This window comes from Pteropus medius, unplaced genomic scaffold (genome assembly GCF_902729225.1).
Source record: "Pteropus medius unplaced genomic scaffold, Ma_sr-lr_union100, whole genome shotgun sequence".
NCBI lineage: Eukaryota > Metazoa > Chordata > Mammalia > Chiroptera > Pteropodidae > Pteropus > Pteropus medius.
The window spans coordinates 38,637,374-38,665,353 of NW_024349800.1; the positions used below are offsets into that span (position 1 = coordinate 38,637,374).

General features: G+C 45.3%; 1 long non-coding RNA gene and 1 pseudogene across 3 annotated transcripts; one reads left to right on the forward strand and one right to left on the reverse strand.

Moving 5' to 3' along the window:
- Positions 1-1,765: 1,765 nt before the first annotated feature.
- LOC120621716 (uncharacterized) lies at positions 1,766-27,980 on the reverse strand. 3 transcript variants are annotated; one of them, XR_005658260.1, is made up of 5 exons: positions 27,787-27,980; positions 8,983-9,165; positions 6,732-6,808; positions 5,084-5,242; positions 2,197-2,258 (listed from the first exon to the last, which is right to left on the reverse strand). It is a non-coding gene; the product is annotated as an uncharacterized LOC120621716 (long non-coding RNA). The 3 variants fall into 3 exon arrangements; XR_005658261.1 differs by lacking the exons at positions 2,197-2,258; positions 5,084-5,242; positions 27,787-27,980 and adding an exon at positions 1,766-1,931 and having other exon boundaries at positions 8,983-9,534; XR_005658262.1 differs by lacking the exons at positions 2,197-2,258; positions 5,084-5,242; positions 27,787-27,980 and adding an exon at positions 5,306-5,585 and having other exon boundaries at positions 8,983-9,534.
- LOC120622361 (uncharacterized) lies at positions 26,476-26,594 on the forward strand (annotated as a pseudogene).

The window sequence follows — 27,980 nt, forward strand, 5'->3', positions numbered from 1 at the left end:
GTTGAGGATGCTCCTCAGGTATAGACTGAGGGGTGGGGGCCCCAGATTGGGGCATCAGACTCCTGGCACTGGATGCAGGGTAGACAAGGCTTCCCTTCTGATACAGGAGAGGATTCAATATATGTCCCAGAAGACTCAGTGATGAATAGGGGGAGGCTGGGGGCCAGGCCCATTTTACCAGAGGTCCAATAAAGCAGAGACTTAAAATTTTTAGCAACAGAGCTGTAAGAAGCCATTGGAGACCAACCCAATGAAGCCATAGGAGAAGTCCAGAGAGGGACACTTGCTGTGGAAAGCTGAATAATGGCCCCCAAATATGTTTAGGTAATCCCCCAAACCTGCGAATGTTCTTATATGTGAAAGGAATTTTGCAGATATGGTTAAATTAAGTCTCTTGAAATGGTAATTATCCAGGTGGTCCCAATGTAATCACAAGCATCCTTAGAAGAAGGATGCAGGAGGGTCAGAATTAGAGGAGGCGATGTGACAACAGAAGCAGAGACTGGAGTGATGTTCTCTGAAGATGGAGGAAGGGGCCACAAGCCAAGGATTACAAGGGGCCACCGGAACCTAAAATAGACAAGGGAATGGATTCTCTCCTGGAGTCTCCAGGAGGAACCATCTCTGCCAACACCTTGACTTCAGCTCAGTGAGTGATTTTAGACTTCTGACCTCTAGAATTATAAGAGAATAATTTTGTGCTGTTTTAAGCCACTCAGTTTGTGATTTGTTATAGCAGCAACAGAAAACTTATACACTTACCTAGAGACACAGAACTAACAAGTGGCTGAGCCCGTTCTCTGATCCCATGGGCCCAGCTCCATGGAATCCCCAGCCCGCACTGGATGGGGCTGGGCAAGAAGAGCAGATGAGACCCTGAAGGGCCCAAACAACATGGTAGGTGAGACTCCAAGCCTCTGAGAGAATGTAAGTGTGTGCGTGCGTGTGTTTGTTAGAGAAAAGGGAGGAGCATGCCTTCTTTGTGCATCAGGGGATTTTCTGGGCAGACTAACTTCCAAAGGCATGTCAACATTTTTTTCTCCAGGAAAAAATAACTCAGTCCCTATCAAAAAAAAGTCATCATTTCACACGCACACACAGAGAGACTTGTGGGTCTTAGCAAGACACCAAACTGCCCCATCTACTACAGACGTCTTTAATTTTCATGGGGCAGGGAGAAGAGCTGAGGGGGGCCGGGGGAACCATCAGCCAAAGCACTGTGGACATCGTGACATCTGGATTTCCCCAAAGCTTTTGGGTCCTGTGCCGTGAGCACTCCCACCCCCACACCGCTTCCCACTTTCACAGAATCTCTGGGAAGTTTTGACACACTTCTTAGCAGAGGAGAGCAATTGGAATTTCCAGCTTAATTCCAGATGTGGGGCTGACTGTGCTGGGGAGCTTGGCCTTGTTAAGCATCTGGGAGGTCAGTCGTCCCATCGGACTCCCCAGTGCGGGGCCTGCACGGTCATGTGTGACCCCATCCTCGACTCTGGGTCTTGCGGTTGGGTTTTCTGTGGGGAGCTGGAGAGAACCCATATGTGTGGTTTTCACACAAGTGGAGAAGTCTGGGGAGTGGGGCTGAGCAGCCAATCTGGAGTCCCAGAGTCAGTTAAGATGCTGCAGACTGCCTCTGGGATTGGGAGTGGGGGATATGACAGCAAAGGAACCAAGTCAGTGAGGGGTGTGGACAAGGCCGGAGACCAAGGCCAGAGGCTAAAAGTGGAGCAGGCTGGGACGGGGAGAGGGAGACTCAGGTAACCAAGGTCAAAGCTGGTGCCTGTTCAGAGGCTACTAAGAAGGCTGGCGGAGGGGAAGGCCCTTTACCCAGCCAGCACGCTCTGGCTCCTGGTGCTCAGTCCCCCAGACAGGATGCTAGGATCGATGGCTCCTCAGCAGGAGTGAGGGTTCCTCTGGATGTCTCGGTGACACTGCAGGAGAATTAAACCTGTCACCTCCTTTTGCCAGCGTGCCTGTGATTGTCAGCTCTTTAGCAGAAAGAATAATGGCCCCCCAGAGATGTCCACATCCGAATCCCCAGAACCTGTGAATACCTTACAGGCAAAAGCACTTAGTAGATGTGATCACGTTAAGGGTCTTGAAATGGGCAGATTGTCGTGGATCATCTGGGAGGGCCTAAGGTAACACGAGGATCTTTATAAGAAGAGGAAAGTTCAAGGCAATAGAAATGTTGACGTGATGGCAAGATGGAGGAAGAGGTCTTACATAAGCCCAGGAATGCCAGTGCCCTCTGGAATCTGGAAAAGGCAAAAAATCAGATTTTCCCCTAGAGTCTCCGTAAGGAACACAGCCCTGCAGACAACTTGGCTTTAGCCCAGTGAGACTGATTTTGGACTTCTGAGCTCCAGAACTATAAAATAATAAATGTGCATTGTTTTAAGTCTCTAAGTTTGTAGTTATTTGTTATAGCAGCCATAAAAAACTCATACACCCTCTTATTGTGTGGTGGGTGCCAGACTCTGCCCCACACCCTGTTGCGTCTTTTCAACTCGACACCGGATGAGAGGGATTTCCCATATGGCCTCTCCCAATGGCCCGGGCTGAGCACCAGCCCAGATCACTGCAAGGAGGCCAGAAGGGGCTGCTTCCCACCAACCAGGGCCTCTGGCTTGTGGTTGAGCTGGGCCCTTTCCAGGTTCCCAGACTCCTGGGCCAGGACCTTGCCCGATGGCTCTTTCCTTCCTCCACTTACCCGTGAACCAGCCATGGGTCTGTTGTTCTTCCATTTCAGCTCCCTACTTTACCCCCGTGCCCTGGGGGTCTACTCCACCCTCTCATAAAGGAGAATAGCATTCTTAAGCTGCAAATGAGGGAACCAGAACACAGAGAAAGAGACAGGCACAAGACTCTGGAATGCCTTGCTTCCTGGGAACTGGAGGTCAGCCACACCTGCGGTAAATAGGATTTTAACAATCTCAGGGGCTGTGCTGAGTGAAGGCAGGAGGCGGCCAGGCAAAGTCAGTGAGCATGGACATGGGGCAGTACAGGGGCCTCGCATCCCTGTCCCTGAGAATGTTGAGATTCCACAGCACACTCCTATCACTTACTTTTCTCTTTTCTCCTTATAAGCCCAAGTATAGACACCTATGCACAAGTCATCCGGGCACCTACGTGCACAGGAATACACAGAGGGCTACGAGCTGTGCCAGCACATGCAAAAAGGAAATGGGCAAACACATGCACAGTCTCCACCCGACACACAGACAAGCAGCCATGCACACATATCACAGACATTTACATGCACACAAACGCAGATATACTCACTTACACGCTTGCACACACCCACACAGTGCACACAAATACAGAAACACCCATGCGCGACTAAAGACCGCCCATGTGTATGGAAACCTGGACACCTGTGAACAGAACAGATGCCCAGTGCTTCCTGCCCCTCCCTTCAGGGCAGGAGGCCGAGATTTCCTTCCCAACCCAGTCCTCCTGCGCTCCCCTCTGGAGCCCTCTTCTGGGGAGGTCGGGAATAGGCTACCAGGTCCTCCTTGGCCCTGAAGCTGAGCCAGCGGCACTAGGGGTTTAGAAGGAAGGAGATGGGGAGAGAAGGGGGTCCGACCAGGGTCAGTTCCAGGGTGCTCAGCATCCTGTCTTTACCAGCTCGGAATGACTTTGTGCAGCCTCCAATCTAGGGCTGAAGGAGAAGTTTCAACCCCCTTGGGCTCCCCTTCTTTTCACTAGACGCCAGGCCCACCCTGTTCTATCAGTGGGCACTGCTAGTGTGCCTGCGTGCGGAGGGAGGGGCCCTGACCTGGCTGCATCACATGGCCCTGCCCCTGCCACACTCCAGGACAAGGCTTCTTCACCCTCCCCCACTGCAGGAGCCCAGGGTGGCTCACCCTGCTCCCCTCATCCCAACTGGGCTTCCTTGCTGCTGGGTGCCCAGCCTCACTGCCACCCACTGGATCTCTGACTCGGCTTGTTGTAGCTCCCTGTTCAAATTGTCACCTCCCGCAAACCTTCATATGTGCCCCTCTCCTGCTCTTAACGGAGTTTCTTTCCATTTTCTACTGAGGGAGGAGGAGGAAGTGAAGAAGATCTGGGTTTTAGAATAAGACAGATGCACATGAATTTAGATCTCAGCTCAAAGGTGGGATTTACTCACCAGCTCTGGGCCGTTTGGGCAGCTAACTACCCTCAGCCTCGGTTTCACCAGGTAGAATGGAGATTATGGTACTCTTATAGCACGGTGATTACATGAGATAACATACTCAGTGTCCAGCATCAGAGCTGGTTTAAGGAGTGAGCCAACCAGGCAGCTGCCTAGGGTAACATCTTTAAAAGGCACCCAAACCTCACTGAAAATAGAAGGAGATGAAGAAAACTATGTCTGGAACTCTTCTAAGGGACAGTTGGATGTTCTGCTTTAAAGAGCTACTTGCAATGAGGTGGTGGGGGATCCCAAAAGATCAGGCTAGAATAATAACAAGTATTAATAACTGTCTCTAAGCTGGTTCCTAAGGAGGGTGGGGCAAGATCTCTACCGAGTTTTTATTTGTCTAATTCAGGGATACGAGTTTAGGGTCAGAATTAAACTGCTCAGTGGAGCTGGAGTGGTGTCCACTGTCCCTTCCTCAACCAGAGACCAGTTGCAGCTGCATTAAAGTCAAACTGAGAGTAACATATCAGCTTGATGGGACGTAACATCATCGGCTTGCCTGGGGTGCCCACAGGTTTCCCCACTGAGCCCTTCTGGGCCTGTGGGGGGTGCTTAATAAATGTTAGTGGGGTCTGTCTCTCCAGTCCTCAGCCCTAAGACTTCTCTCCAGTCCCCTCCACTCAGGTCAGCCCTTCCCACATCCTCTCTATCTGGTCTTTGGGTCCACAGCATCATTTACTTCTTCATTCCATACCCTATACCCCCAAATTTAGCCCCCTGGTCCAGCACATTCTGGAAGCCTCAAGGCTTCTAACAGGCTCATGGTTCCCATTTCTTGGGAAATCAGATAGTTTTCATAGATTAACCTGTCTAAAACAACAGCAAACAGCCACCGTCTTGTCCAAGAAAGTATCGCATTATCTTAAATGTCTGCAATCAGGCAGTCCAGCTTACCAATGAGTTATACTTCAAAACTTTGTTTCTGTGAACTGACTTGGCATTCCGGACAATGAGCCAATAGAAAATCGAGGACTCGGTTATGAATGGAGCTAAGTTTTCCAGGTCGAGCCGTAAATGCCATTTAACCCATCGTAAGGCTGGGCGGCCACACACCTACGTGGGGAAAAAGAAAACCCCACTGTTGCCAAACCTGTAGGTAGAAATGGGAAAATAATACTGATCTAGAAAAAGGCTGTTTATTTTTTCTTAAAAGCTGGTGCTTGAGGGAAAGCAGGTTTCTTAGCAGGAGTACGAGGAGAGGGCGGGACGTTCCGAAGGAAGCTTCGAGGAGGCTTTCCGAGGGCTTTAGAGGCTGAAAGCCTTTGTTCTTCATCATTCTAATTAATCTTTCTGACGTTCAGTCTGCCTTTTTCTTGACACAAGGGTGGGCCTGGCTCCACACTCAGACATCCAGCATTGTTTGGGTAGATAGACTAACCCGTGGGGAAAGGACCTCCTGAGGTAATTAAGGGTAGAGTCGTTAGAAAGGAGCTGGAAGACATATTTTCAGGGGCACGTGGTTGGGTTTTAAAGACGGCCTTAGGAAGAATGCGCTGAACTAAACTGATCATGGTGAAAAACAAAGTACAAAAACAGAGAGAAAAGAAGATTACAGTATATATGTGACCCCGTCCTTCCAAACCCCAGAAGGAAATAAAAGGAGATGGAAGAGAGGTTGGGAGCCAGACAGTTCCAAGCCTAACCAGTAGGTGACACCACAGGCTCAGGACAGCTTGGTTGTTGTCTGTGGCACCTTGAGGGGATCAGGAGGCCCCAGGGAAGTGGGGGAGTCATTGGTTCCGAAGTGCAGGACATCTTCAGATTCAGTCCTCTTTCTCACTGAGTTGGAGAGAGTACACTCATGCACATGCCATCTCTTTTCCAGCCATAACCCAGTCTCCCCCAGGGACATGGAGGCCAGGGAGAAGGGGCGAGTGAAGAAAATTAGAAGAGGGGGTTCAGGAAGGCCTTGGACAAAACCTTGATAGCGTGAGGGGACAGAAAACAATAAACCTTTATTGAGAGTCCGCCCCCACTCATGGGTCCTGACACAGGGAGGCCCAGGGGCAATCAAGCAGCTCTACCAACAGGGCTGCCCATGATGCAGGTGATTCAGAGTTTAGGTTTGGCTGATAACAGCCTGGACCAGCTGAGAATGGGCCCTTTGTGAGAGTTGCCCCTCCTCAGGCCCCCTCCTCACAGATGGGCCAGCTAGAGCAGGCCTGAGAGGATGGCTGCCTTGAAGGAAACAGGATTGACTGGAAAAATGCAAAGACATCCAGCAGCCTCTACTGTGAGATGCTGTGTGGGAACTGAAGATGCCTTAGGGCAAATGTGCAGGAGAAAGATACAGCTTGGCTGGAGTCTACATTCTTTTCTTCCAGGTTTCCAATCTGGGCTATGTCTCCCACCACCCCCATCCCACTGATTTCCCCAGGGAGAAAAAAAACATCACTTTCACTACGGTGTAAGCCAGGACACTGGGTTGCAAATGGCTAAAACCCAATTTGGATCAGCTTGGAGAAAAAAGGTTATTGACTGACTGGCTCAGTCAGGGCAAGGATGGAGCAGGTCCCAGGAGGCCTGGAATGAGGCTACTCACCTTGCTGGGATGTTCTTCTCTTTGCGTCTCTCAGAGCCTGGTGGCATCCTTTCTTCTGCAGGCAGGTTTTGACTGTTCTGTCAGGGAAAATGACCACAGTCAGTTCGAGGTTACATTCTCACGGTTTCATGACCAATAAGAAAATTGCATCATCTGCTACTAAATTTAGTTAAGAAAAAATCCTGAGGAAAGACTCGGATTGGCTCTACTTGAGTCATGTGCCCAGTTCTGGACCAATCACTGTGGCTGGGGGATGCATTACTGTGATTTTCCCAGACTGAGTCACTTGCCCAATCCTGTGGCTAGGGGGAATGAAGTACAGGGCAACAAATATAAGAACCTCCTTGCTGGGCACTTAAGGTTTCATGTGGCAGAACTACTAGTTGACCTTAATAACAATTTTCCCTTTTCTCTAATAAAAGTAAAAGTATTTACTGGACACATGGCTACTTGGAATAAAAACTACATTTCCCAGGCTCCCTTGCAGCTAAATATAGCCATTGGGCTGTGAACAAAAGCAAGGTATACATATCATTCAGATAGTTTTCTTAAAAAAAGAGAAACAGCCCCTCTTGAATCTGGAAGCCTATGTCATAGTGAACCAAACATCTTGGGTCCTATGGGTGAGACTGAGACTGTAGGGGTGCTACAGTAGCAAGTCAGTTAGAAATCTGAGTCCCTGATGTCATTTTGGCCTCAAACTGTTTACGCCTGGGCTGTTACAGAAGGGGAAATAAACATCTCCCTTTTTCGAGCCACTCTTATTTTGGATTTCTGTGACATTGGCCAAGTCTATATTCAAAGTAATACATCTTGGAACCTTTTCTTGGTACCCACTGCCGTGGGCTGAAAACTCTCTCTCTTATATCCAGGACCAGATTTATTCCCCTGCCATGTATACCTCCATCCAAACCCAGAAGAATCCTGACAAGACCACCCTTAGCTGAGAATGTGACAAGACACATGACAGGGCCGGATCTGCTCTACTTAAGCTGAAGAGTCATTTTGATTTCTCCCTACATACTGATTCCATTTCACTGGGAAGGTTCTAAAGTGTTTTGCACTTTGGGTTAGACCAGATTCTGTGTTGGCTCAGGGGATCCTAAAAAGAGGAGGCCACGGCTCCCTCATCAAACTGGAGACTTCTGAGTGCTAGAGCCAAGAAGAAATATAAAGCTGTGCACCTCCCATTAGGATAAGGGCGAGCGCAGCAGACAGCCCATCTCCCTTTGAGGCAGGGAGCCAGGGGCACAGAGTTACTGAGAGCTGAGCAATGGAAGACTCGGGAGAAACTGCTGATAGCTGCCTCTTCTGTCACCTGGGAGTGCTTCATCCCTGGGATCCTGCTCTGATCTTCCATGCCCCATGGTCTCATGGGAGAGAAAAAAAAGTACCAGCTGAGTAGGTCTTGGGTTTCTGGGATGGGAAAGAGGGAGTGGCTGGGTCATATTTGAGGTCAGTGTAGGAGATGAGGCACAGAAAATTATCGAAGGACTTTGTAACTAGTGATTCTCCATCCTCATTCCAAGCTTTCATGATCGAAGAATAATAACTGAGTTGAGCCCAGCTGGGAAATCCAGAAGGAAACATTGCCTGAGACCACAGAAACACAGACTGGGACTGGGCTGGGCTCTTCCTTTCTTTCTGTACTGATTGTGTTTCAGAACAATGGCAGGCAGGCCCACATCTTTCTTAGAGCCGTCCTTGGTTCCCAAGCAGCTGGCTTCACCTTGTCTTCTTTCCCTCCAAACTTTCTCCTTAGACAAGCTTCTTTAAGAGACAAAATGGTATCTCTACCCTCAGTCGGGGTCAGAAAACTTTTACAGGGCCAGTTCGACTAGCCCAGGGCCATGGGAGCTAGCAGGCCCCACCTGAACCGACAAGAAGATGACGTTAAGCTGCATCCCTGGATCGCCTCAGAGATGGAGGCAAGACCTCTGGCCCAACCTCTAACTGAGACAATTCTCCACACTCATTTCCTTTGACACCAGCATTGGACTCAAGAGAAGGCTACTGACTTTCTGACTCTCTCTCTCTCTCCATGGTGTGCATCAAGCCTGAGGGACAAACAGGGCTGGTAACATAGTGGCATGGGGGCAGGATGCTGAGTAATAACCCTGCACGTGCATTCCACTTTGAGGAACATGCAGCTGCTCCTAGCTTATAAGGGATAGCCAAGGCTGGCCGTCCATGAGATCCAGGGTCACCTCCCCTCCCACGACAACCCAGCTTACTTGCCTGCTTGCTTCACCTGCTGTGCCCCACCCCTCTCCTCTTGCACAATGCAGTCTGGAGCTTTGTACCACGGTCAGTCACTCTCTTACATCTTCACCTCTTTTTGGAATGTGTCCTCCTTCTTCTGGTCCTGAGCCACAACCCAGTGGAGCCCTCCCAAGTGAAGGTTCTTTATTCTCACAGTCTCTGCACTGCAGGGCTAAAAGATGGAATTTGTCATTATTATTCCTCAATATCATTTCCAGCCCATTATTCCCATCCGCTTGGAAAGCCCTACACCTGAATACCCCCACTTCCAGCTATACCATCCTCTCTCTTGGTCCCTGTGGTCTCCCAGCCTTCCCATATGCTTCCTCACCCTCTGAATCCTCGGCTTCAGCTTCATCATCTTTTTCTTTACCCCATTTCCTGCCACTGTCCTAGGCAAATAGAATGACCTATATCCATACCTAACGTCTTACTTCCTTCACCTTCCTCTCCAATAATTCTGGTCTTAGCTATCCACTGCTACATTTATCCCCGAAGACTCTAGGATTTCCAAAAGCTTTACCACTTCTGAAACCAGAAATTCTCACCTCCCGCGATCTATCCATCTATCACCTCCCTGCCTGTCTGCTCCCTGGCCCAAGTGCCCCTGCAGCAGCTCTGTGGCCTCACAGAATTCTCCAGTCCATTGGATTCCTTCACTTTTCTCTATGCTCCTGCCTTCACTTCTCTCCTGGCTTGAGGACGAATAAACTGTGGTACATGCACATGATGAAATATCATACAAATGAGCCACAGCAACATACAACAATATGGATAAATCTTAGTAATATACAGTTAAGTAAAAACTGTAAGTCCCCAAAGACTATACAGAGAATGATATCCTTTTAATGAGGTTGAAAACAATTAATATAAAATATATGCATATAATTTTTAGAAATATACATAGATGTAATAAAACTATATAAAAAGGAAGCAAGGAATGTGGTCCACAGGGTTCAGGATGGGGAGGAGGCAAGGGGATGGGATGGGGAGGAGAAATGGTATGGTAATATGGGGTCAAGATTTTTGTTTGGGTGGTGGTTTTGCAGGGTCCTATTACATAATTACAAATGACTAATTAAATAAATGTAAATCATACATGATGAGTGTGTTGGGGAACCAGGGTTGTGTGGAGGAGTCCAATAAAATGAAGGCTCCATTAGTTATCGTGACATTACTCTCTTGTAAATACATTAAACCTCCCTCATCTTCCCGCCACTGAATCCACAAATCTCCCTGCGTCTGCACTGATCTTTTCTTATTCTTGTCCCAGTTTCTTATAGCAAAAAAAAATTCCATCCCTTGTTCCCTGGATCCCCTCTCTTCTATTCTTCTCAAGAACTTTGTTCCTTGGTTATCCACTAGCTCTCTTTGCTCATTAATCTCCCTCTCTAACGGGTCATTTCCACAAGGATAAACATGCTCTGGTCTCTCCCATTTAAAAACAAATTTCCTATATTAATTAGGATAAAAGTTACTCTGCTATAACAAAGAAATCCCCAAAGATAGTGTATCAAAAAAGTAGAAGTTTAACTCTTGCATGAAAAGTCTAGGAAGTCAGTATAGGGGTGATACAATAACCTCTTCTATCTGTTGCTCTGCCATCCTTAACCCTCAGTTTTCCTCCAAATAGATGCTCCAGCCCTTGCCAGCCCTTCAACTTCCCAGCCAGAAGGAAAGGGGAAAGGGGAAGGAGAGAATATTTCCTTTGAAGGAAACATTTGAATGCATACACTATGCCCAGTCAGAGCACATTGCCCTCAGACTTGGTCAAAACATACACCTAGTTGCAAAAAAAGTTAGGAAATACAATTTTTCACTGGGCAGAAATGTGTCCACTCAAACAGGAGAATGGCTATGGAGGAAAAGCTAGCAATCTCTGCCATGGTCGGCACCTGTGTCCACTCAAATGAATGCATACTCTTTTTGCATTCATTAATATGGAACATGCTAATCCCCTTCAAATGCCCCAAATCTACAAGGTCCCATCCATTACTGTAACCAGCTCAAAGTCCAGCCACTCTTGGTGATTGTCAGAACTTTATATGAATATTGGTCCTAAGATATTGGTCCAAAGACATAAAAAACTAAAAAGAACAAATTGTCTATTTGTTCCCCTCCAGCGGCCAACAACACATATAGAATAGGCAGCAGGACCAGGATAACCACAATTAAAACTGCCACTTGGAAAAAGAAAGATAAAAACAGAGTAGGAACATAGTAATTAGATCTCACTGGGCAAGAATTCCAAAGGCTCCCTTTCTCCCAGGGCATGTTCCTCCATTCTGATTTCCTGAAAACAACGCCTTTATCCACTGTCCTCTGTGGCCCCTGGCTCTGCCTTCTGGGAAGTCCTTCCTTGTCTTCCTCTAGGGCTATATCTGAAGAAGGGTTTGGAGAATATGCATATGTGATATATCCATACAATGAAATATCATTCAGCCACAAAAAGGGAAAATACTGGTGCATGCTACTACATGAATAGAAAACATTATGCTTAGTGAAAGAAACCAGAAAAAAAAAGATCACATCCTCTAAGATTTCTATTTATATGAAATATCCAGAAACTGGGGGGACTGACTGCCAATAGATACAGGGCTTCTTTGGGGAATAATGAAAATGTTCTAGAATTGGATAGTGTCAATGGTTGCACAAGTCTGTGACCAGGCTAAAAATCACTGAATTGTATGTGTGAACTGTATCTCAATAAAACTGTTATTAAAAAAAAAAAAAACTAGTATAATTCCAGTCTATTTGCTTCCAATCTGTCCCACAAGCAAGTAGCTCAGCCAAAAAGCTGGTCAAGACAGAGTTCTTAAGCCTGAAGACACACTTAGGTATATTTATTCATTGGCTCTATATTCTGTCCATCCTACCGTTGCTCGACTTACGAGGTGATTTAACATAGTAGGCCTGAGTGGAAAAGCAACACTCTTCATCTGATGTGGGCTACCTGATGCCGGCTACCTGATGCCTATCTTCTGGCCACTCTCTGATCTCCTGGGAAAGCTGCCTCTTCAGGGGCCCTTTACATTGCTGCTTCAGTTTGAGGTACAAAAGCAGCTGGCTTTCTCAGCGTGTGGATTCTCAGTCAACGTAGATGATGACCACAGGTTGGAAGAGTCTCCGTTAACAGACCTCTATTCACTTTCATCTCTGCTTGCAAATTGCTATCTCTATCCTGAGTTTTTTTTCTCTTACAGGACCTTGCTAAATGTGAAAAGATTATACCCACCAACATTTGCACCTTTTCTAACCACTTCCTCCAGAACTAGAGGCTCAATAGGCATGTGAACTATATTCCAAGATATCCTAGGAGATTGTGTTCCCAAATGTTTTGCATAACATGGGTCACCAGCCTTCCAAATGAAATATCTGTCCACTGTCTCACAATAGCACAACGCCTCGTATTTAAAATTTTGCCACAATGACACTCCTCTTCTTGATATCAAATTCTATGTTAATCAAATATGGTTTAGACTCCTATAACAAAGAGACTTCAAACTACATTGACTTAAACAAAATAGAAGTTTGTGTTTCTATCATGTAAGTTGATGGTTCAGGGCTGATATAGTGGTTTAGTGCTTTGAAAAACTCAGGCTTCTTGTATCTTTTTCTTCAGTATTTTCAACACGTTGCTTCCATCACACAGTCTAAGACTACTTCTATCACAGGTTACTCAGGAAACAGACTCTGAGACGGGGATTTGCAGACAGGTGTTTTACTGGGGAGTGCTTCTGGGATAAACCTTCTTGGAAAGGAGTGATGGAAATAGGATTGGGCAAAGGGCAGAGTTGAGCTGTGATGCAGTCGCAACAGAGGACTCAGCCAATCTCACGTGAGCTCTGGAGCTGGGATAGCCTTAAAAGTTGTCTCAATTAAGGAAAGGAGCTGGGCTTGTCATCCCACTAGTCATTGGATACAGGTCCCCATTTGATACCCCCAGGGAGGAGGCATAACTTTGGGCAAAGCAGTTTCTTGGGAAAAACTCAGCAGAGCTGTGAGCAGACAATACCCGTGGCAGTTGAGGAAAGAAACGCCTCAGTGCTGAAGGGGCTGTCAGGTAGTCTCCACTAGTATCCACTGCCACAGTGTCCACTAGAGCATCTGCAGTTCTCACCACCGGGTTTACCCATCCAGTGGGAAATAGAAAACTCCCACAATACCTCTACTCATATCCCTTTGGCCAGACTTAGCCACATGGTTGCATCTACCTGGAAGAGCTATGTGCTCAGCTAAAAACTCAAGAAAGAAAGCAAAAGTGAATGTTGGAGTCATTGGAGTCCCTGCCACATGTCCCTTGATTTCGTGTCCATCTCCAGCCATTATCCCATTTGTCTGTTCTTCCTCAGAACTTGGCTTCCTCCTCCACTTCTGTATCTGTATTTGCTCCAGAAAACCCAATTGACATCTCCTCTCGGATATTGTGTTGGTCTTATTGGATTGTCTCTTTCAGTTGCATGAGAAAGTATTCAAATTAGCTCCCAGGGAAACAAAAAAAAGTTTATTAGTTCACATAATGAATTGGAGTGGATCTAGCTTTAGGCATGGGTCAATCCAGAGGTTTAAATGATGTTACTAGAACTCAGTCTCTCTCCATTTTCTGACTCTGCTTTCTTCTGATTCAACTGCTGGCTGTCTCCTTCCATGTGGTGGCAAAGATGCCACTGACAGCTCCAGGCTCACGCTTCTTTATAGCTCACAAACTCAGAGAAGAGTACAACCCTCTCTTCGTCAGTGTTCTCCAAGTGGCTGTGTACCCACCTCTAGGCCAATCTCTGTGCCCAGGGGGTGGGAGCTCTAATTGTCTAGCCGGAGTCATGCTCTGCTGTGTGCTGTGGGAAGGGAAGCCATGTGTGTGATAGCCCAACCAGAGACACTTGCAGTGGGGAAGGGAAAGTGGGGTTCTACTACTACTGAGAAAGAAAGAGATATTGATGTTGGGTTATCTCCTGGGCATCTAAAACTTAACTGTCTACAACTAAACTCTTGGTTCCCCTCCCAGTCCCAAATATGTGCTGTCTCCACTCTTCCCACACGGTAAATGGCACCTCTATCTACCCAGTTGCTCAGGCCAGAAACCTGGGGGTCATCCTCACATCTCTTTCCCTCTCTACCCAGCATCCCAACCTCGCCTACAGATTCTACCATCCAGACGCTCTTGAGTCAGCCCCCTTTGCTCCATCGCCAACATGTCACCAGCCTCCACAACCTCGTTCGGTGCTCTCCCCATGGTCTCCCCCATCTCGTCACGTTCGCTTTCACTCTTGCTGCTGTTCTTTACATGGCAACCAGAGGCATCTTCCTGAAGCCTACAAATAATACTGCATATGACATGATAACCAGGGGTGTACCTGGAGCAAATGGGCCTCAGTGTACAGTATTCGATTCTTATTTTCCATTGGGTAAGTCCCAAACTAGAATTCACCTGTTACTTATCACAGTACTCGCCACCTGAAGACTTGTTCAGCACCTATTTTCTCCCCTAAACTGGAAGCTTTGGGAGGGCACAGGTCTTGCCAGTCACATATCCTACTGCATCCCAGGCAGTGTAGAGCACACAGCCTTGGGGACTTGGTGAAACCAAGATGATGTTCTTGGGATGGATGGGACGGGGTCTTGGAGCCAAGTACTTACTCTACTGCACCTCCGATTTTCCAGAGAGCTGAGTCCTGGGATGGGTAGGAGACAGCAGAGCCTCCCTCTGAGCTCCCCATATGGGAGAGAATAAGAGGGATGAGGAAATCCAGAGAAAAAGGGGGCTGGGGACAGCAGGAGGGAGGCTCAGGGTAGGGGAGGAAGAGAAATCGTTCTTGTTGGATGGTCTGGGGGCTTCCCTAACACACTGGCTCAGAGGTATTGGAAGCCAAAACCACCTGCCTTGTACTGTGGCTTCCTCAGTCACTAAGAAGAAAGTGAGGGATACCCAGCTGGAGGCCTCACAATCAAGAGCCCCCACAGTCCACCCCCATCACCCCAAGTCAATGTTTAACAGTGGCCCGAGCCCAGGAATGTTCTATCGGGACATGTAGTTACAGGGGTTGGGTTACAGCCCTAGCACTGGCAAGGGCTCGGTGGCAGGAGATAAGAACGTGGCACCAGGAAGGGTTGTGTGTGTGCTAAATTATGGGCCCCCAGCACACCCCCAGGGCTGGCTCACAAGGCTTCCATTGTTGGAGTCTGGCTCCCAGCCCATCACCAGCCAGATAGGAGCTGCTGTTCTGGCAAAGCAAGAAAAGCACACCCCGAGTTCGTACAGATGCCGTTACCCCATCCTTATCAGGCAGAGGGAAGGGAGCTTGCAAAGCTAATGTTGATTCAGAGAAAAAAAAGGAAAGGAATATTAGCAATCATGGCAAAAGTCGGTTCCGGCAGCTGGAGTGGGGGTCAAAAGAGCTAGTCTGGCCAGCTGGGGTTTTTATACTGAGCAGCTGGAGGCAGAGGTAGGACAGTCAGGAGCGTCTAGTGGGTGGGGGAGGAGGCCCCCTGGGGTGCCCAGCCCTATACTGGGTGCAGAAGCCAGGCACATGCACTCTGTTGCCTAGGACTTAAAGTCTAGCTAGGAAAGCATGGTTCAGCTCTTAGTCCAATATAATCCAGAGCCCACCATGTGAAGGCTCTGTAGGTGCCGGAGATTCTTGCGGTTGATATTCAAGTGGAATGTACCTGAAAATAAAGAGTTCTAAAGTACCTAGGGGAGAACATGGTGGACGGGAAAAGAGGGAAGGAGGTGGTGGTGCTCTGGGCTGGCCAATCAGGAAAGGCTCTGAGGGCTGGGCCTGGGCTGGGGCTGAGGGAGTAGTGGCAATTATTACCAGGAGGCCGTGTGACTCTCAGCCCCTTCCCTGGCTTGCAAGGAGCTTTGTCTCAGTGAGCCACAGTTTCCACATCTTAACGTGGGGATGACAAGAGAAACTCGTCAAACTTTCCATTAAAGGTGGAAAGAGAACATGTCTAAGTACTGAGCACAGTGTCCAGTGCAATGGCATATAGTAAATCTGTATCACAAAGGTGAGTGAGACTCGGCCACTACTTGTAGGTGGCTAGCAGTCTATCGTGGGAGGGAGGACGTGGAAAAGGTGGGATGGACCCAAGCTGGGTGGTGGGTTAGGATTGCGTTAGTTGGTAAAGAGTGAAGAAGGAAAGGAAGAACATGAGCGAGAGAACGCAGCCCCAAGGAACCCAGCCTGGGGTGGGGGTGGGTAGGGCCATTCATATGCCTCCAGAGTGAGCACTCCACAAACAGTAACTGCGATCACCATTTAAAAACTGGACTGCCGTTTTGGCAAGTCTTAAGATACAGATTTGGAAGAAAAGAGCACTTTAAGGATAAAAAGTCCCAAGAATATGTCTGTAGAATCTGCTGTTCCCAAAGCAGCGAGTAAAGAAGCCCATTCAATAAAAACTAGATGTTAATTAAGAGGAAAAGGAATGGATTGGGTGCAAGGCTGGTTGCTGGGAAACCAGCTGATTAGAAAGGGGCCATGGGGTAAACTCATGTCCTGTGCGTGCTCGTCATGTGCCAGTGTGAGTCTGAAACAAAGCGGCCACAGGCAGACAAGGCCTGGAGAATCAGGGAGTCCTATTAATCCACTAGGGCTGCCATAACAAAATGCCACAGACGGGGTGGCTTAAACAATAGACCGTTATTTCTCACAGTTCTGGAGGCTGAAAGTTCAAGATCAAGGTGCCAGCTGATTGGGTCCCTGATGAGGGCTCTCTTCATGGCTTGTAGACAGCCGCCTTCTCGCTGTGTTCTCACATGGCCTTCCCTCTGTGCAGGTGCAGAGAGAGAGAAACCTCTCATGCCTCTTCCTCTTCCTATAAGGACACATTCCTATGGGATTAGGGCCCTATCCTTATGACCTCATTTAACCTTAATTACTTCCTTAGAGGTCCCATTTCCAAAAACAGCCACACTGGATGGCTTCGATATATGAATTTGACAGTGGAGTGGGGAGAGGAGAACACAAACATTCAGTCCTTAATAGAGGCCTTCTTTAGTATGCAAAGAAATAAGGCTTTCCCTGGAGTTAGCAGAACAGACTCACAGATCTAGTCCTCCTCTTGGGACAATTAATGCTGACAGCACAAGAAGAGCTACAGATGGCCCATTGCTCCCTGGAAGCTCTGAGAACAGTTCCCAAAGAAACTCTTAAATCAGAATAAGGAAAAGAGTTAGCTTCTGCAATTATTTATTATCAGCTGGAACTTGACGAAAATTCCTGACTGTGCCTAGTCTTTCGTATTTCTCTGAATTTTAAACATCGGCGAGTAGCAAGTCTTCATGCTTCTTAATTTAGGAAAGGTTGTAATTACAAGAGAAGTTCACGAGGATAGAAAAAGAGCATACTGTGTTGCATCTCTTAATTACGAAATCTTAGAAACTCTTAACTGGTCGGTTCACATTATATAAATGTCGTTGCTGTTATTATTCATGTGGTGGCTGTCATGTGAATAGCAGGTGTGGTACTTGCCAAAGAAGAAAAATAGATCTTAATGGAGCCTATTATATACCTGTTATTTTATATACACCAGCTTATTTAATCTTCCTAACGACGCTGCAAAATTAGCATTAGTCTCATTTATTTGTTGGTTGGTTTGTTTTAAGAAAAGTTTAGGTGGATTTCCCTTCATTTTACAAAGCAGGAAACTGAAGCTCAGAGAGGATAAGTAAGTGGAGGTGATACAGCTAGTAAGTGATAGAACCAGGATTCAAACTCCAGTGTTTCTAAAGCTGATCTCCATGTCCATTACATTTTTTTGCTGCCTGAGGCTTGCAAACCCAAACCCAAATGGGGCATAACAAATGTCATGCACACGAGCACCCAGCCACTTCACCCAGCTGTATGTGCACAGGCTCATGCACACTCAGGTCTGTGCCTGGCCATAGCCTCCTTCCTCATGGCCAGCCACAGTTAACTACCGAGGTCCCAGCTGGGGACTATCTAGTGAAAGGGAGGATGTCAAGATGATCCCCCCGCACAAGGTCAAGGTATCATACCTGCCTTCTCCTCTTCTAAGCACCAAGCACCGATTCTGTAAGCATGGGTCCTTCTTTGTCTGTTATAGAAAACAGTGGCTACACACACAGTTCGAATTTCCTGTGTCTCTATCTGACCAATCTTGCATGCTGGCCTTGTATTTCAGATAAACAGTGAGTACTAATAATAATGAGAAAAATATTGCATCATTTTATCTGGTAAATTTATGCTCAATAAAGCTTTATTGCATTCATTAATAGAGGGATGAACAAAAAGCACAGAGATAGGAAAAGTCATTGTATTTGGAAGAATGCAAGAAAAATCATTTTTCTGGAACCTAAGACATGTGCAAATCTGTCAGAGAGTAAAATGAGAAAAACTCGGTACTCTGGTGCTCAGAGCAGGTCCTTGTACCTAATAAATACCAATCAACAGGGACTGAGAGACTGACCAGATGAACAGATGTGTAAGGGGGTGGTATTAAATGCCAGAAAAAGTAGTGAAGAAGCCAAAATAGAAACGGAGGGTGTGGTGGTGACAGTGGCTTTGGTCAAGAGTATTTGAGAGGGTCAAGTGGCCAGCAGGCTGCAGTCTCCACACCCTCAAAACTTAGACTCACAGAGAGGCCACATACTTATTTAATGAGGAATCGAAAGTCTCCTCCCAAGCGCTCGGGGGCCGTGCCCTCGTCAGGCAGGGGCAGCTCCGGGGCAGCCGGGCCAGCCTGGGCCGCGGAGGCTTTCCTAGGCCAGCAGGCCCAGCCACCTTCTCGGGGCAGCACTTCCACCACAGGCCTCAGCCTGGTGTGATGCCCAAGGGCAAGACAAGTGCAAACCCAGATGCTCCTCTCTCTGCCCAGGGAGCAGAGGGGGTCCCCAATGCCCCTGGGGTCCCTGCGGGCAGGAGTCACATCACCCCCTCAGAATAGGGTTCCCCCAGGGCTCCTTACACAGAACGTGGCCTCCGGGGAGTCTCCCTAACCCTCTGAAACAGGCGCTGGGCTCCCAGCTCCAGGCTGCCAGGCAGCATTGTGCGGAGAGGGAAGAAATAGGCCCCCATTGTGCCCCTGGGCCTGGCAGCACAATGGGAGCCTGTGTCATGCCAGCAGCTGTATGTTGCTCTGACTGTGGTGAACACCAGCCTTGGAGAAGCACACAGCCTGGGGGACCACGTCTGTTTCATGTGACTCCCAGTGGGACCTGTTGGCTGGCTCTCTGTGCCTGAGGGATGATGGCATGTGTCTGTGGTATACGGGCTGTCTCTTGTAGTGCATATACGTCTGACCCAGTGCAGGCAAGTGTGTGTGCTTGTGTGTCTGCATGTGGTGACACACGTGTGTGCCTGGGGCTGGCTGGGCGAGACCGCAAGTACGTACACATGTAGGCCTGTGGGTGTGCACTGAGTACAGGTAATGCATCTGAGCACGTGGGGGCACATGTGCCTAGGTCTGCTTTGCCTAAACAGAGTGTCTTCCCTAAGCACTAGTCCAGGGAAGGTAGAACTGGCTGTAAAGCTTCCTTTGGAGAAAAGTACCAGAAGATCGGGACCAAAGCTCTGTTCAATTGAAACTCAGGCTCCGCACAGACACACACAGACTCCTTGGGGCGGGGATGCCAGCTTCACTTGGCTCTCCTTCCCATCCCTCCTGGCCTCTCCCTCCTGCTGTTTTCCTGCATCCTGGATGATCCTGGACCCTCATCTGGGTTAGGGATCCTCAGACAAGTAGAGGCAGGTGGAGAGGCAAGAATGGCTGAAGCTCTTCTAGGTTCAGGATGTTCCTCCGAGGGCTGAGCTGCCCGATTTGCATCCCTACCATCCCGACCCCCACGAATAGGAGCCCAGCCATCCAGCCTGCCTTACCAACCTTGCTGGAATCAGGAAATGAGATTTCAAGTCCCTTTAACTAAATCTAACAAATATTTACAGAGGATCTTCCAAGTACAAGGCTCTGTAATGCTGGGAGCAGTGGAGAGAGGCCCTTTGCCAGGTCCCGCCTCCCAGATGACTCCAGGTTTAGGGCAATGAAGCCCCACTTTAGGGCTTTGCTCCCCACCAGCACCCACAGCTGCTGCCTGCATCGCAGTCCCCACTTCCTCTCAATCAGTCTGGTGAGGGGGCATTCAAGGGGCACACTGGTGGCCTCTTCTTACCTCTGGGCTTCCATCCCCACCCTCCAGTGCTCAGAGGAGAGAGAGGGAGAGGGCAGAGAATCCCTGCCCCACTTAGGAGATGGTATCAGGAGCTTGGGAGCATGGGCTTGCTTTCTGATTAGAAGAAAAGCACATCTTTTAAATAGCCTCCTGCCTTCATAGTCCAACCTGCAGGCAAGCTGCCTCTCAGCTTATCCTCCAAAGCCTCCCTGAATGAGCTGCCCCAAAGCAAAAGTGCAATATGATGCTTTGGGTGAGCCTTTTTTTTTTTTTAATCTAGAAATTGAAGAAAGACTTACCAAATAGTTGATAAATGGATTGACACGGTGTCTCCTGACTTAGTACTAGTTTCATACCATTCTAAGTCCTAGAAGAGACTCTAGGAATCGTGGGGATGAGACCAAGCTCCCCTGTGGGGGTCTTTGTGGGGCGCCTTCCCACTATGGCTCACTTTCAGCGAATGGCTTTGTTTATTACTGTGTAAGTGCTTGGGTATATCACTCGTGTGGATGGTTTTATAAAAATGATGCTTTAACAGAGGAATATTTTCATACTTTGTAAATAAGAGCAATGTAACAGAAAAGTTTTCCTTAGCCCACAGATCTTCTGGGAATCAAATTTAAAGACGATTTGTGAATTTTTCTTTTACAGAAAGATGAATAGATTCTAGATTCACTGACCTTTTCTATGGTAAGTGGCTGTTAGTAGCGTTCAACCCCAGAGGACATTTCAGACAAAAATAGTGAGTTCTAGCAAACTATAGGGGACATTTTAACAATAAGTGATAAAGGAACAGCTTTTCAAATAAAATGTATGCTAAAGAGGGAGCACTTTGAAAATGGTTATTTAGAAATATTTCCATCATCCTTCTGTGAAAAAAAAAAAAGCACAAATATTTCATCATATTGAAAACTATGTAAATATGTCACCTATTAAAAACTCTACACAGGTAAAAAAATAAGCTTGGAAAATTTTCTAAATAACGAACTTAAGAGAATTTTCAATCTTTGTTAAAAATACAAAACCACGAAACCTTCCAATTATTTTGTAAGAATAGCTGTTTGAAATCAGGATAGGTGGAAATTTGCTAGCTAAATGTCAGTTAAATTGCACGATGGATGGATGGAAGTGAAATATAAATGTTTTGATTTAATGGGCACAGTGAATGATACAGACCTATCACTTGGCAAAGTATCTCTTATAGCTATGGCCATTATGACTACCAAGACTCAAAATAAATTGAATCAGCTATTCAAATTCCTGTATCACAAAGTATTAAAAAAGATTTAAAATGTAATGCATGTGATCACAGACAGAATAGCGAGCATTTTAATAGAAAGAACTTTAATAGCATCCCTGAGCCCATGGATCAGCCCAGCTAGAGTCTGTCCTACTTCTGGACTCTCTGTTACATTAGCTAATAGATATCCTTATTCTCTGATTCCTGATAATAAAGAGACTCTTTCTAACTTTTTCTCTAAGCCAACTCGAATCAGAATTCCTATGACTTGTAGCTGAAAGCTTCCTGGGCTACCACTTCAAATTGGCCTGTCTGTCCTAAGGCTGCTTCCAGCCTCAGGGCTTCATATGAATTGGTTCCTGAGGTGGAGTCACAGAGTTGATCCCAGGGACAATTTGTGAAATTGGGGAGCAATCATGTTCACAGCAGCCAGGCAGTTTGGAATCACCCTCCTTACCAGATCTGTGAGAAAACAGGAAAATCTTCTAAGACTGCTCTAGCCCCTGACCTAATAATAATGGTGATGAAAACATAAAATAGCTAATATTTATTGAGCATTTACTATATGCTTGGTTCTATTCTTAATGCTTTGCACATGTCATTTCACTTCAGCTTTCAAACAATCTCATGAGGTAATGCTATTGTTATCCCTGTTTTCACATGTGGGCACTGAGGTATAGAGAATTTGTCCAAAGTCATAGAGCTTGCAAGCATCAGAGCTGGTATTTGGACCCAGGTTGTCTTGGTCTGGGGTCTTCTTAACCACTACACCACATGGCCCTGATCCTTGTGTTCTTGCTTAATAATAGAGAGATTCTTTCTAACTTAAGTGATTCCTTGCTTAGAAAAATTTCCGCTTTTCGAGCTTACTTATAACAACTCATAAAACTCATTCCATCTGATAGTGACAACAATAACATCATCCACCCATATTTAAGGACATACGCTCCAAGCTTGGAATTTTGCATCTTGAAGAGAACAGATACCCCTGATCCACTTCTCAAAGGACCATCAAATAGCAACTCAACAACTGCCCCAAAGTCTCTTCTAAAGTTCCCATGACAATCTCCCCAAAAGAGGACTTCCAAATGTTGCCACTCCAGTGTGAGAGCTCCCGCACCTTATGAATCATTGCAAAGGCTGGAAATCATTTTCCAGTTAAGGCTGGAAAAGGATGTGCACATAGAGAGGCAGCATAACATTATAGCTAATAGCTCTGGAGTTGGGCTACCTGGGGCCAATCAATCCTGGCTGGCCACTCTCTAGCTGAGCAAACTTGGGCTAGTTATTTAACCTTCTTGTGCCACAGTTTCATCATCTCTAAAAGAAGGAAAACAATAGTTTGTATATCATACGGATGTTAAGAAGATTAAATTAGTCAATATTTGCAAAGTATTTAAAACAGTACCTGGAAGAGTATTTGAAGAACTCTTACAACTTAATAGCAAGAAGATAAACAACCCAATTAAAAAATAGGCAAAAAATTAAACAGATGTTTCATTATATAAAATATATAGATAAGAGATCCTCAATCTCATTAGTAATTAGGGAAACGCAAACGAAAACCCCAAGGAGACACCACTGCATATCCACTAGAATGGCTACAATTTTAAAAACTGACGATACCAAGAGTTAAGGAAAATGTGAAGCAATTAAAACTTTCATATGCTGCCGGTGGGAGTACAAAATAGCACGGCCACCTAGAAAAACAGTTCGGCAGTTTCTTATAAAGTTAAATAGGCACGTAGCAGATGATTCAGTAATTCTACTTCTAAGTATTTGCTCAAAAGAAATAAAAATACATGTGCACGCAAATACCTGTATGCAGATGTTTATAGCATCTTTATTCACAACTGCCCCAAACTGGAAACAACCCAAATCTCCATCAGCTGGTGAAAGGAGAAACAAACTGTGGTAAGTTCATACAATGGAATATTACTTAGCAATAAAAAAGAACAAACTACCCATATATACAGCATGGATGAAGCTCAAAAGTAATATGCTAAATGAAAAAAGCCAGACACAGAAGATTGCATATTGTGATTCCACTGATAGAATGTTCTGGAAAAAAGGCAAAATTATAGGGACAGAAGTCAGACTAGTGATTCCTGGGGTTTGGAAAAGGAAAGTGACTAAAAAAGTACATGAGGGAACTTTTGGGGGTGATGAAAATATTTTATATCTTGGTTGTGATGGTAGTTACATGCCTGTATAAATTTGTCAAGACTCATCAAACTATACACTTGAAAAATAAATCTTCCTGTTTGTAAATTATATTTTAATGAACCTGATATAAGAAAAAGAGTGTTTTTGCACGTAATGCTACATAAATATTTAATAAAGTAAATATTTTAAAGCATAGAAAAAGTCTAGAAGTATGCATCCAAAATATTATCAGAGATAATTTCCAAGTGGCAAGATTATTGTGATTTTTTTACTTTCTTCTTTCTGTTTTCTGTATATAAAAGGAAACAGAGGCTCGTTTAAAAAAATAGAAATTGAAAAACTAATTCTAAATCCATATGGAAGTGCCAAGGACCTAGAATAGCAAAAAAATACTTTTGAAGAACAAAACTAGAAAACAAACACTACCTGATTTCAAATTTTATTATAAAGCTATACTAGATCAAGATGGTGTGATATTACCATAGAGACAAATGGATCAATGGAATAGAATCAAGAGACCCGAAATAGACCCATACTTATATGAACAAGCAGTTTTCAACAAAAGCACAAAGGCAGTGCAATGCAAAAGGGATAATCTTTTCACTAAAAGGTGCTGGAACAATTACATATCCATAAGCAAAAAAGCAAACTTCTATCTGTACTTTGTACCATATACGAAATATAACTCGAAATGGACTATAGACCTATATGTAAAACATAAAACTGTAAAACATCTAGAAGAAAAGCTTTTGACTGTAGGATAGGCAAAAATTTCTTAGATACAGCAGCAAAAGCATGATCTGTAAAAGAACAAATTGATAAATTATACTTCATCAAAATTAAAAACCTCTGCTCTTCACACTGTTGAAGAATGAAAAAAGGAACCACGCACGAATGTGAAGAAAGTATTTGCAAATCATACATCTGATAAAGGACTTCTATCCAGAATGTATAAAGAACTCTCAAAGCTTAAAAAACAAAACAAAACAAAACAAAACATTTAATAAATAATGAATATAATATTTGAGATAGCACTAACATCTATTAAAATGGCCAAAATGAAAAAGACTGACTATACTAAGCTTTGGCAAGGATGTGGAAGATTAACTTGTGAACATAGATGGTGAGAATGCAAAATGGTACAACCACCAACCACTTTGGAAAAGTTTTTGGCAGTTTCTTATAAAGGTAAACAAACTCTATCGTGTGATCCAGCCATTCCACTTCTAGGTATTTACCCAGAGAGATGAAAGCATAGGTCAATAAAAAGACTGATTCATGAATGCGCATAGCAGCTTTATTTGTAATAACCAAGGACTGGAAACAACCCAAATGTCCATCACTAGGTAAATGGATAAACAAACTATGGTAGATCTATACAATGGAATATTACTCAACATTAAAAAGGAATTAACTGTTGATACATGTTACAACAGAAATGAGTCTCAAATATAATTATGCTGTGAGAAGTCAAACAAAAAAGAATATTATATAATTTCATTTCTATAAAATTCTAGAGAATTCAATTTTCTGGAAACAGAAAGCAGATTGGTGATTACCTAAGGATGGAGGTGATGGGGAAGGGGTGGGAGGAAGGAATTTCACAGGAAGAAACTTTTAGAGTGATGGAAATGTACATTTTCTTGATGGTGGTGATAGGTTTCAAGCATGTATAAGTAAGTCAAAACTTATCACATTGGACACTTTAAATAGTGAAGTTTATTACAGGTCAATTATACCTCAATAAAGCTATTAAAATAAACAGAGATTACTTAAAAGGCAGAAATATGAGACTAAGGATATTGTATATTATACATACATAGTTTTGTGGTTAGTTACTGTGTGGCCCTATTTAATATTTCACATACTATTTAGAAACTTTATAATATATAGATTATAGGTATATCATTATAGCTACTTGAGTTTGGTTTTGTGGTCAGTTCTATAAAAATTTGTAAATCAGGCCTTCAGCCAGAAACATAATCCTGTATCATAATACCATTTCTGTGGGAAAATCAGAATTGGCTTACATTACATTGACATGGTTCCTTTTCTCTGCCCCCAGACTCTCTCTCCTCAAATCCATCTTATACACTGTTGCCAGACATCTTTTTTTAAAAAAGAGATCACGTTACTTCCCTGTTAAACTCCTCGGTGGTTCCAAATGGTAGAGTTTAAGCTCCACAGCATGACATTCTAGGTCCTTCACAACTAGCCCCATCTACCTCACCAGGCCCTCTCTAGGACCACTCCTCCCTTTATGCGTCTGACCCATTAGTCAGGTGTTTTCAACACTTTGAGACTTTGCTCAAACTGTCTCATCGTCAGGTATGTCCTTCCCTTTCACCTCACTGGTGCATCTGGAAAAAGCTGTCATCCTTCAAGACTCATTTCAAATATCACCCCCTCTTGAGAGTCTTCCCAATTCCCCCCAAACAAAATGAATTACTCTTTTTACTCCACTCTCATAGCACCTTACACATACTTCTACTAGAGCACACATCTCATTGTATTGCATTAGTCAGGTGAGAGGCTAAGCCACTATAACGACAACACCACCACCAACAACAAACAGACAAAAAAATCCTTCCCTAATACCAGTGGTTTGAACAAGTTTATTTCTCTCACACATAAAAGTCCTAAGTGGCATGCTGGCTCAGCTCTGCAACGTTGGGATCCAAGCCCTGTCCATCACCCTTCGAGTTTTGCCCTCTTGTGCATGGACCAACACGGCTCTCCAACATGTCTACCTTCCAGCCATCAGGACGGGGGGAAGAGAGAAGGAAGACTGTCTCCCGCCTTTTAACAGTATGATCCAGAACTTGTACCATCTCTTTGTTCATATCCCATAATTTAATTATAGCCACATATAACTTCGAAGGAGACTGGGAAATGCAGCTTCAGCCTGGGTGGCCATGTGCTCCACTAAAAGTCAGGTGTTAGTCTATGGCCAGGCCATCCTGAACAAGCCCGATCCCATCTGATCTCGGAAACTAAGCAGGGTCGGGCCTGGTTAGTGCTTGGTTGGGAGACCACCTAGGAAGCCCAGGAGCTGTAGGTGTAAAAAATAAAAAAAATAAGGGATCGTAAGCTAACAAGGTCCTTGCAATCTGTGAGGTCAACCAAGGGCTGCCTCGCCTAAAAAAAAAAAAAAATTCAAGTGTTATATTACTATGAGAAGAAAGGGAAAAACGGACCTAGGGATAAATTAGAAGTCTCTGTCGCAGTCCACCCCCTTAGCCACCCAACTATCTGTGATCGCCTTTCTTTTTACACATAAAATAAAAACACTGCCTTCCAAGGCATACAGCTTCAAGTACCATGCCGTCTTGTATCCAGCACTTTAATCAGGTCTGGTTGTGGTTACCTGCGGTCTGGGGACCAAAACTCTAAAGCACAAGTTACCTGGCCCCTGACCTTCCTCCAACACACAATGATAGAAAAAGAACCACATACCCCAATTTAAAAACAGTCGCTCTTATTCAGAAAATAAAACAATGAGAACTACACAGATGGCTCCAGTCCATAGCAATTACCAAAGCATGCCAGTGAGAAGTTATAAAGACTTCTTGCCCTTCTGTTTTCTAGAAGTAACTCCCTTGTCCACTGTGCTCCTTGGCCCCTGGTTTGCCCTCTGAGAAGCTATTAGTAGGTCATTATCCTCCATAACCACATCTGAAGTGGGCATTGAAGAATATGCCTCTCTTGGGCTTCCAGACTATTTGCTTCTAGTCAGTAACTGCAGCCAAAGGTCTTGTCCTGACAGAGTTTGTCAGGCTGAAAACTCCGGCTGTATTTTTCCTGGCTTCTGTGCTCTGCCCAGACCCCTCTCTAGCCCTAATGGCTATTATCTTCAGGCCATCTGAGACAATAAGCTTGGGTGGAAAGGGAACACCCTTAATCCGATCTTGGCTGCTGGGCTGGCTCTCATTGTCTGGCAGAGAATTCTTAACTACAAAAGCCTGAGAAAGGCTCAGGGCCATAGTCTTAACTCCTACTAAGGCTGTCTTTTCAGAGCCAGTTTAGGTCACTGCTTCCATTTGGGATGTAGAAGCAGCTGGCTTTTACAACTCTTCAAGTTTCCAAATTTCCAGACTCTCAGTTAACCTAGATTACAGACAGCAGGTACAGGTGCCCCCTTAGCAGAACTGTATTCTCTTCCATCTCTGCTTACGAACTGGCTAGATCTAACCTGAGTTCATTTCTCTTTTCTAGAAATCTGCTGAATGCGGCAAGAAGCAGTCAGGACTTACCAGTTATCAAGTTCTAGAGTGAGTTACAGGCTCAGAAAAAATGTGATCTTCCTGTCCAGGTATCAATCACAGATGCCAGTTTTACTAAATCTTCTGCCAGAGCATAGCAAGGGTCACCAACTTTCCAGTCTACATATCTGTGTCTGTTCTACCTGACTCTGAAGCCAATGCCACGTATGTGAGTATTTTTATGA